We start from the raw sequence: 8,220 nt of genomic DNA, 5'->3' as shown, positions 1-8,220 counted from the left end.
AGCGAAGGGGACGGGAGGCAGAGTATCTGGAGACAAGGGGGCATATTTATCAAGGTCTAGTGGACCTGATCCGACACTGCGGATCAGGTCTGCCAGACCTCGCTGAATACGGCGAGCAATACGCTCGCCGTATTCAGCATTGCACCAGCAGCTCACAAGAGCTGCTGGTACAACGCTGTCCCCTGCAGACTCACAGCCAATGGGCCACCAGCAGGGGGGTGTCAATCAACCGGATCGTACTCGATCGGGTTGTATTGTGGCGATGTCTGTCTGCCTGCTCAGAGCAGACGGACAGGTTATGGAGCAGCGGTCTTTGTGACCGCTGCTTCATAACTGCTGTTTCTGGCGAGTCTGAAGACTCTCCAGAAACAGGGGCCAGCAAGCTCCTTACAGAGCTTGTTAAATAGAGCCCAAGGTCTAAGATATAGGGGGGAGCAGTGCAGTTGAGGGCTTTGTATGTCAGAGTGAGAATTTTGTGTTTGATCCTAGAGGCAAGAGGAAGCCAGTGAAGGGATCGGCAGAGAGGCGCAGCAGATGAAGAGCGACGTGTAAGGAAGATGAGCCTGGCAGAGGCATTCATTATGGATTTAAAGGAGCTAGGCGGCAGCTGGGGAGACCAGTGAGGATAGAGTTGCAGTAATCGAGGCGGGAAAGGATGAGAGAGTGGATTAAAATCTTAGTTGTGTTTTGTGTAAGGAAGTGTCTAATTTTAGAGATGTTTTTAAGGTGGAAGCGGCAGGATTTAGCCAAGGACTGAATGTGAGGAGTAAAAGAAAGATCTGAGTCAAGTGTGACAAGACATTGGGCATGTGGGATAGGGGTAATGATGGAGTTATCGACAGTTATAGAGAAGTGGGGGGTGGAGATTTTTGAAGAAGGGTGGAAAATAAGGAGCTCAGTTTTGGAGAGATTTAGCTTAAGGTAGTGAGAGGACATCCAAGATGACATAGGAGAAACACAGTGATAGGTCTGGTGCAGAGAAGTAGATTTTAGTGTCGTCGGCATACAAATGATATTGAAACCCATGGGACTTTATTAAGGAACCTAATGATGACGTGTAGATTGAAAAGAGAAGAGGACCGAGGACAGAGCCTTGCGGTACCCTGACAGAAAGTGGTGACGGGGCAGAGGAGGCCCCAGAGAAGGCTACACTAAAAGGTACAGTTTGACAGGTAAGAAGAGAGCCACAAGAGAGCTGTGTCACAAATGCCAAAGGATTGGAGGGTTTGGAGCAAAAGAGGGTGGTCAACAGTATCAAAGGCTGCGGACAGATCAAGGAGAATAAGCAGAGAGAAGTGGCCTTTTGATTTTGCTGTAAGTAGGTCGTTGGTAACGATTGCTGATAACCTTAACGATTGGTTGATTTTCAAATGTAAATTACAGGCAAAAATTTAAAATAAAAATAAAATATTATCAATACAATTTGTGTGAATTCTTCTCTTTCATATTAAAGTTGTTATTCTTCTTTATCTTTTAACATGCTGATGGTGGTATGTTTATTGCATCTAATTGTTGTGTATACAGTATTTATATATTCTATTCAGTGTTTCCAGTAAGTGACCGCTCACTATTTGATACGGATATTTTTAAAGTAAAAATTTTAAAGTAACAAATTATTGAAGCTTTTAATTAATGCTTTGCTGGAACTCCTCTTTCTTAACTTTTTTTTTTGTGTTTGTAAATTCCATGTTTGTATTCTGTATTGTGAGAGCAGAATTTTAAGTTAGAGCCAAAAGGATTATAGTCCAGCGCTTTACTCTGTTCCGCTATTGGTCCATTTGAAATGACTTCCGGGGTGGGGGTGGGGGGGTTACGGAAGATAAAATGTTAATTTGCAATGTTATTTCAAAGTATTGGGCTTTAGTACAGAGATAATATAAAGAGGCATGTGTGTGTACAGAAAGTGATAAAATAAAGAGATCTGATTTTCCAACAAGAACAACCTCAGAGTTCTCCCCAGAACCTTTCGGGCGGATGCACCACTGAATGCCCAAACTAAACTTTTAGCCAATATTAAAATTAGCTAATATTAAAAATGTTTCATTTTTATTGCACAAATTATCATTAAATACATTTATGTTAAATTATGCAATTAATTTGTGCTTTGCATAGCAGATGATATAATATTAGAAAATATTAATCTGCCTCACACAGCTACTTCATAATGCACCTGGCAGGCAAATTTTTCTGTGGAGAACACTGAAAATATTTTAATGGGGGGTCATTTCTAACAAAAGCAGCTATTTCACATACAAAAATAAAACCAAAGAATACATTTCTCATGCATTCTATACCCTGCAGCTGGTATAACAAGTCATTGGAAACAAACGGGAAAAACTATTTTACAGTGCACTGTCCCTTTAAACATGGATGTACTGCAGAGGCACATAATGAACCACACACTGCTTGTTATGGATGCTCATTGCTTATGGCAGCCGCCTGCCTCTGGCTTATCCCTGCTGGAAATGGAAATATATTTGGTAATGTTTATTACAAATTCTTGCTCACCTAATAACAAGAAAGGACATAACTAGAATAACTTAATCCATGGGCTGGTGCCCGACCAGGGTGCAGCGTCTTTTAGCACATTAGTGCTTTTTTTTTTTTTTAAAGGAAAAATGTCCATATCTATCCATCTGTACTATCCTAAAATGTTAATGGGGCAGAGTCAGGGGGGATTAAAAGCAGAACTGCAGTAATCTGTTAGTGGAGTCAGGGAGCAGTCTCTAAATAAACAGAATTTATGTAAGAACTTACCTGATAAATTCATTTCTTTCATATTGGCAAGAGTTCATGAGCTAGTGACGTATGGGATATACAATCCTGCTAGAAGGGGGCAAAGTTTCCCAAACCTCAAAATGCCTATAAATACACCCACAAATCAGTTTAACGAATAGCCAAGTAGTGGGGTGATAACAAGAGGAGCAAAAAAGCATACAAAAAGAGGAACTGGAAATATAATTGTGCTTTTATACAAAAAAAACCAACCACCACAAAAAAGGGTGGGCCTCATACAAATACAAATGCCCTTTTCAGGTCAATGGGGAGCTTAGGTTTTTTTAGATTAGGTTTTTATTTGGGGGGTTGGTTGTGTGGGTGGTGGGTTTTACTGTTGGGGGGGTATTTGTATTTTTTATTTACAGGTAAAAGAGCTGATTTCTTTGGGGCAATGGGGGGGGGGGGGTTATTTTCATAGGGCTATTAAATTAGGTGTAATTAGTTTAAATCTTTGATAATTTATTTTTTATTTTTTGTAACTTAGTGTTTGTTATTTTTTGTAACTTGGTTGTTAGTTTTTAGTAACTTTGTAATTTTTTTAGTGTAGATTTTAATTATTTGAGTAGGGTTAGGTGTTTAAATATATAATATAGTTAATTTAATTTGTAGTTTAATGTAATTTTAGTATAACAGGGTAGATTAATTAAAAGTTTAATATAGTTTAATTTAAATCTAAAGGTAATTTTAAATTTATTATAAGATATGGATGAGTTAATATTTAATGTAAAGTTAGTGGGTTGTTAGGTTTAGGGGTTAATAGCTTAATTTAGTTTATGGCGATGTGGGGGGCTGGCGGTTTAGGGGTTAATAGGTTTAGTAAGTGCTAGTGATGTGGGAGGCCAGGGGTTTAGTGGTTAATACATTTATTTAGTTGTGGTGGGGTCCGGGAGCAGCGGGATAGGGGTTAATAACTTTATGTAGGTGGCGGCGGTGTTGGGGCGGCAGATTAGGGGTTAATAAGTATAATGTAGGTGGCGGCGGTGTAGGGGGCGGCAGATTAGGGGTGTTTAGACTCGGGCTTATGTTAGGGTGTTAGGTGTAAACATAACTTTTATTCTCCCATAGGAATCAATGGCATATCAGGCAGCAGCAAACATAAGCTTTCGCTGCTTTCAGACTCCCATTGATTCCTATGGCATCCACCGCCTCCAGGGCGGCGGATTGAAAACCAGGTACGCTGGGCCGGAATAGTGGCGAGGGTACCTGGTAGTTATTTGATAACTAGCAAAAGTAGTCAGATAGTGCCGAATTTGCATTCGGAACATCTGTAGTGACGTAAGCATCGATCTGTGTCGGACTGAGACCGGGCGGATCGTATGTTGCGTCACAGATTTCTACTTTTGCCGGTCTGTAGGCTTTGATAAATAAGGCGAATTAAGCTCTCCACAATTACGCTGCGGAATTCCAGCATATTTGCGGTTGACGGCTTGCTAAATAGGCCCCTAGAAGTCTTCTGAAATCCTAGAAACCTCGATATAGAATTATAAAGTTCTTACCACATCCAAAGGATGTAAAGAACTCTCAAATAATTCTTTAGGATTAAGACACAAAGAAGGAACAATCATTTCTTTACTAATGTTGTTAAAATTCACAACCTTAGGAAAAAAAGAAGTCCACAAAACAACTATGAAAAAATCAGATAAGGAGACACACAAGAGAGAGCTGATAAATCAGAAACTCTTGTAGCAGAAGAGGTAGTCAAAAGAAACAACACTTTCCAAGAAAGTAGAGAATCTTCAAAGAAAATATAGGCTCAAAAGAGAAGCGCCTGCAAAATCTTTAAACCAAATAAGACTCCAAAAAGGAGAAATTAATAAATGAACAGGCTTGATACCAACCAAAGCCTGAACAAAACAGTGAATATCAGGAAGTTTAAACAATCTTTCTAGGTAATAAAACCGAAAGAACAGAGATTTGTCCCTTCAAAAAAATTTGCAGACAAATTTATCCAAACCATCCTGTAAAATCCTAGGAATTCTAAAAGAATGCCAAAATAATTTATGAGAAGAACACCATAAAATATAGGTTTTCCGGGGCGGAGCCGGCCGAGGATCGTAATGGCCGCATGATTTTTAGCTCCGGTTAGAGGAGCTCTTTCCACGGCATTATCAGGGGTTATACCGGTAACTACAGAGCCGAGAACAACACCCTAATACCTGGCGAAACCTAGAGATGCCGATATAAAAACTTTTGAGGCTGCACAGAGGAGACTGGAAACTGCACCATACTCCGGAGCGTGTCAGGCCTAAGTGCGCACCACGTTAAAACAACAAGCCGACGCTCACACCATCGCTATCAGGGGTAAGAATGCAGCATTCAATTCCACACACACATGCCTTATAACTACCCTTCTTGTGAAAATAAATGGAGGCTTAGCCGGAATCACATGTGACTGTTTGGGAAACAGCATGACATAATATTAGCTAATGGAGCCGGTTTAGGCCCTCTCCGGACTATTAATTATAAACCCCTGGGGCCGAAGCACTAAGTCCCCCACAACTCTAGCCTTATTGAAACCAAGCAACACAGCGTTTGGGGGTATCCCACTACTGATAAAAACTCAGCTTTGAAAATGTGAACAGTATCTAACACGCACCGCATTAAGCAGCCGAAAACGACATTGATCTGCTGAGGTACATAAGCCTGAAAGTTACCAAACTAAACCCCGAAAACGGTGCCTAGGCAGATAAATACAGATTGGTCACACTTCTACTGTCAGGACACTGTTTTACAACGCTGTCAAAAAGAACTATTGCTTATTTATTTTCTCTATTACATCCTCACCTTGTGCTGTGATAGCACCTGTCACCATATCTAAGCAAAGTGTGCAAACTGATCATTAACAGCACTGACTTTTTAATGCCAGAAATGGCGTCTAGACGCACACCCAGGCCAGACAAAAATACTAAGGGCCTAACAACTCCCAATACTAAAATGGATAACTTCTTTAAAGTCATGGAATCCTCCATGTCTGCTACAGCTGAGCAACCAGATTCTGAACAGATCACTGCGGAGATGGATTCTCCTGCTCTTCTCACTATAGCTGATATACAGAATCTGCCGACTAAAGCAGACTTTGCCTCCTTTTTTACCCAGGTTGGAAAACTCATTAAAGATGGACTATCTGAAGTTAGGAAAGATCTCTCAGACTTGGGGGAAAGAGTTATGCAGGCAGAGGAGGATCTGGAACAATTTTCTAATACTACAGAACTTCAAAACCGTACTCTCCAAGTGCACGACGATATGATACTACAACTCCAAAACCAAGTCGAGGATCTAGACAACAGAGGGAGACGACAGAATCTAAGAATAAGAGGTGTTTCAGAGAAAGTTTCAACATCCCAAATCTAACAACACCTACAGCAACTGTTTCAACACATCCTACAAGAGGATATACCAGCTATCCCCTTAGACAGGGCCCATCGAGCCCTACGTCCAAAACCATCAGAAGATAAGCCTCCCAGAGACATAATTCTGCGATTTCAAAACTTCAAGGATAAGGAGAAGGTGATGACAGCCTCACGGAAAACACGTCGAATTTTGTTTGAAGGAGATGAAATACAGATATATGCAGACTTAAGTAACATTACGCTCTCCAAGCGCAGGGAGGCAAGGTACCTCACAATACATCTCCAGGACTTAAAAATACCCTATAGATGGGGTTTCCCTTTCTGCATTAAAGTGCTACACAACTCCCAGATCGTCACATATAGCCACCCAGATGATCTAGAACAATTCTGCAGCAGTTTAAAGATCCCACTCCCATCTATTAGCTCATCTGAACCTTCTTCAAGACCAGGAGATAATACCCTATTCCCGGCACCAAAACAACAAAGACTTGCCTGGACGAAAGTTACCAAGAAAACTAATAAAGGGAACCAGAAAGCAAACCAGCAAGATGGTGAAACAACCTGAAAATAAAGATCTTAAGGCACTGGTCCGCCTCATACTTGCCGATTATCCAATATAATCCGATGACAAGACTCTAGAACTTTCTAGTAACCAATACAGAAAATGTTTTGTATTCATATACAACTGTATTATTATCATGGAATAGATTACAGCTAGCATATCAAACACCAGCCTCCCCTCCAGATAATCCCCACTACTTAGTATTTAAACCTCAGATGGAAATGCTCCGTCATAGTAATTCTCTTTATTTACTATGACCCCCCCATCTAGTACGAGATACTGTTTTAAGTATTGTTGTTTTGTTGTGTTAGTGTTAATGCATTATATGTTTTACTTGTTTTACTTATTCTCTCTATTTTTTCCAGCGGATCCTTACACTAGAGGAAATCGCTGTTCCCTATGCATCCTCCCTTTTCCTTCTTCCCCCTTTTCTGACAGAGACGCAGCGGTAAGACATTTGCAGCGAACTTTCATACTCAGGTATTGTGACCCGCATCACATAAACAATCACACTCAAACAGACACCCCTTCCAATTCATATGCAGCTACTGATAGGCGCTGCAAACAACACTACATAAACACTCTTCTTCAAAACACATATGGCAGTCCCTGATATGTTATTAATCTCCCAAAATGTTAAAGGCCTAAATTCACCCACTAAAAAATCTATTGCCCTTAATTGGTTTCATAAACACAAAGGAGAGGTGATCTTTCTACAAGAGACACACTTTTGCAAACATTTGACACCGAAATGTTCCTCTAAACAATTCCCAACGGGTTTTTTTAATTCAGCACCCACCAAGCGGAATGGAGTAGGCATTCTATTTAGACACGATATCCCCTTCCAGCTCACTCAGCAATACACAGACAATGAGGGACGTTTATTGATCTTAGTAGGTACCATATACAACCACCCAACCACATTTGCGACTTACTATGCACCAAATACTGGCCAGGCCCTTTTTTTCAAAAAACTGATTAGAAACTTATTAGAAGTAGCACAGGGGGTACTAATCCTGGGGGGGTGACAGCAATGTAGCTATGGAACCATCATTAGATTGCTCCAACAAAAGGAGCTCAATGCCCAAAAGCTCCCTCTGTGCCATTTCTAGGGCCCTGCGCAGTGCAACACTATTAGATTCGTGGAGAATCCAACACCCCGAACAAAGGACATATAGCTTTTATTCAAACCCTCAAAAGTCATATTCCAGAATAGACCACATATTTATAGACCAGAGGAGCCTGCCCTTAGTGAAACAATCGGAAATTCTGCCGACCCCATGGTCTGACCATTCGATGATAACACTATCCTTGACCCTACCAAATAAACCCCTAGCTGACCCTCATTGGCGACTAGACGAAACGCTTCTACTGCAGCCACCAATTAAAGAAAAAATTACGCGCACGCTCAAAGACTATTTCTTACATAACACTACCCCAGACACATCCCCCGCCCTCATATGGGAAGCACATAAAGCAGTTGTGAGAGGGGAATTCCTAAAGCAGAAATCTATTGCAAAGAAAAACTAT

At 40.8% G+C, this 8,220-nt stretch overlaps 1 protein-coding gene across 1 annotated transcript in view; it reads right to left on the bottom strand.

The window, feature by feature from the left end:
* BMAL2 (basic helix-loop-helix ARNT like 2) overlaps positions 1 to 8,220 on the bottom strand; it is a 416,858-nt gene that overhangs the window by 168,963 nt on the left and 239,675 nt on the right.

This window comes from Bombina bombina, chromosome 6 (genome assembly GCF_027579735.1).
Source record: "Bombina bombina isolate aBomBom1 chromosome 6, aBomBom1.pri, whole genome shotgun sequence".
Classification (NCBI taxonomy): Eukaryota; Metazoa; Chordata; class Amphibia; order Anura; family Bombinatoridae; genus Bombina; species Bombina bombina.
Note: the sequence above shows the minus strand (reverse complement) of the source record. Positions and strands in the feature narration are given on the sequence as shown.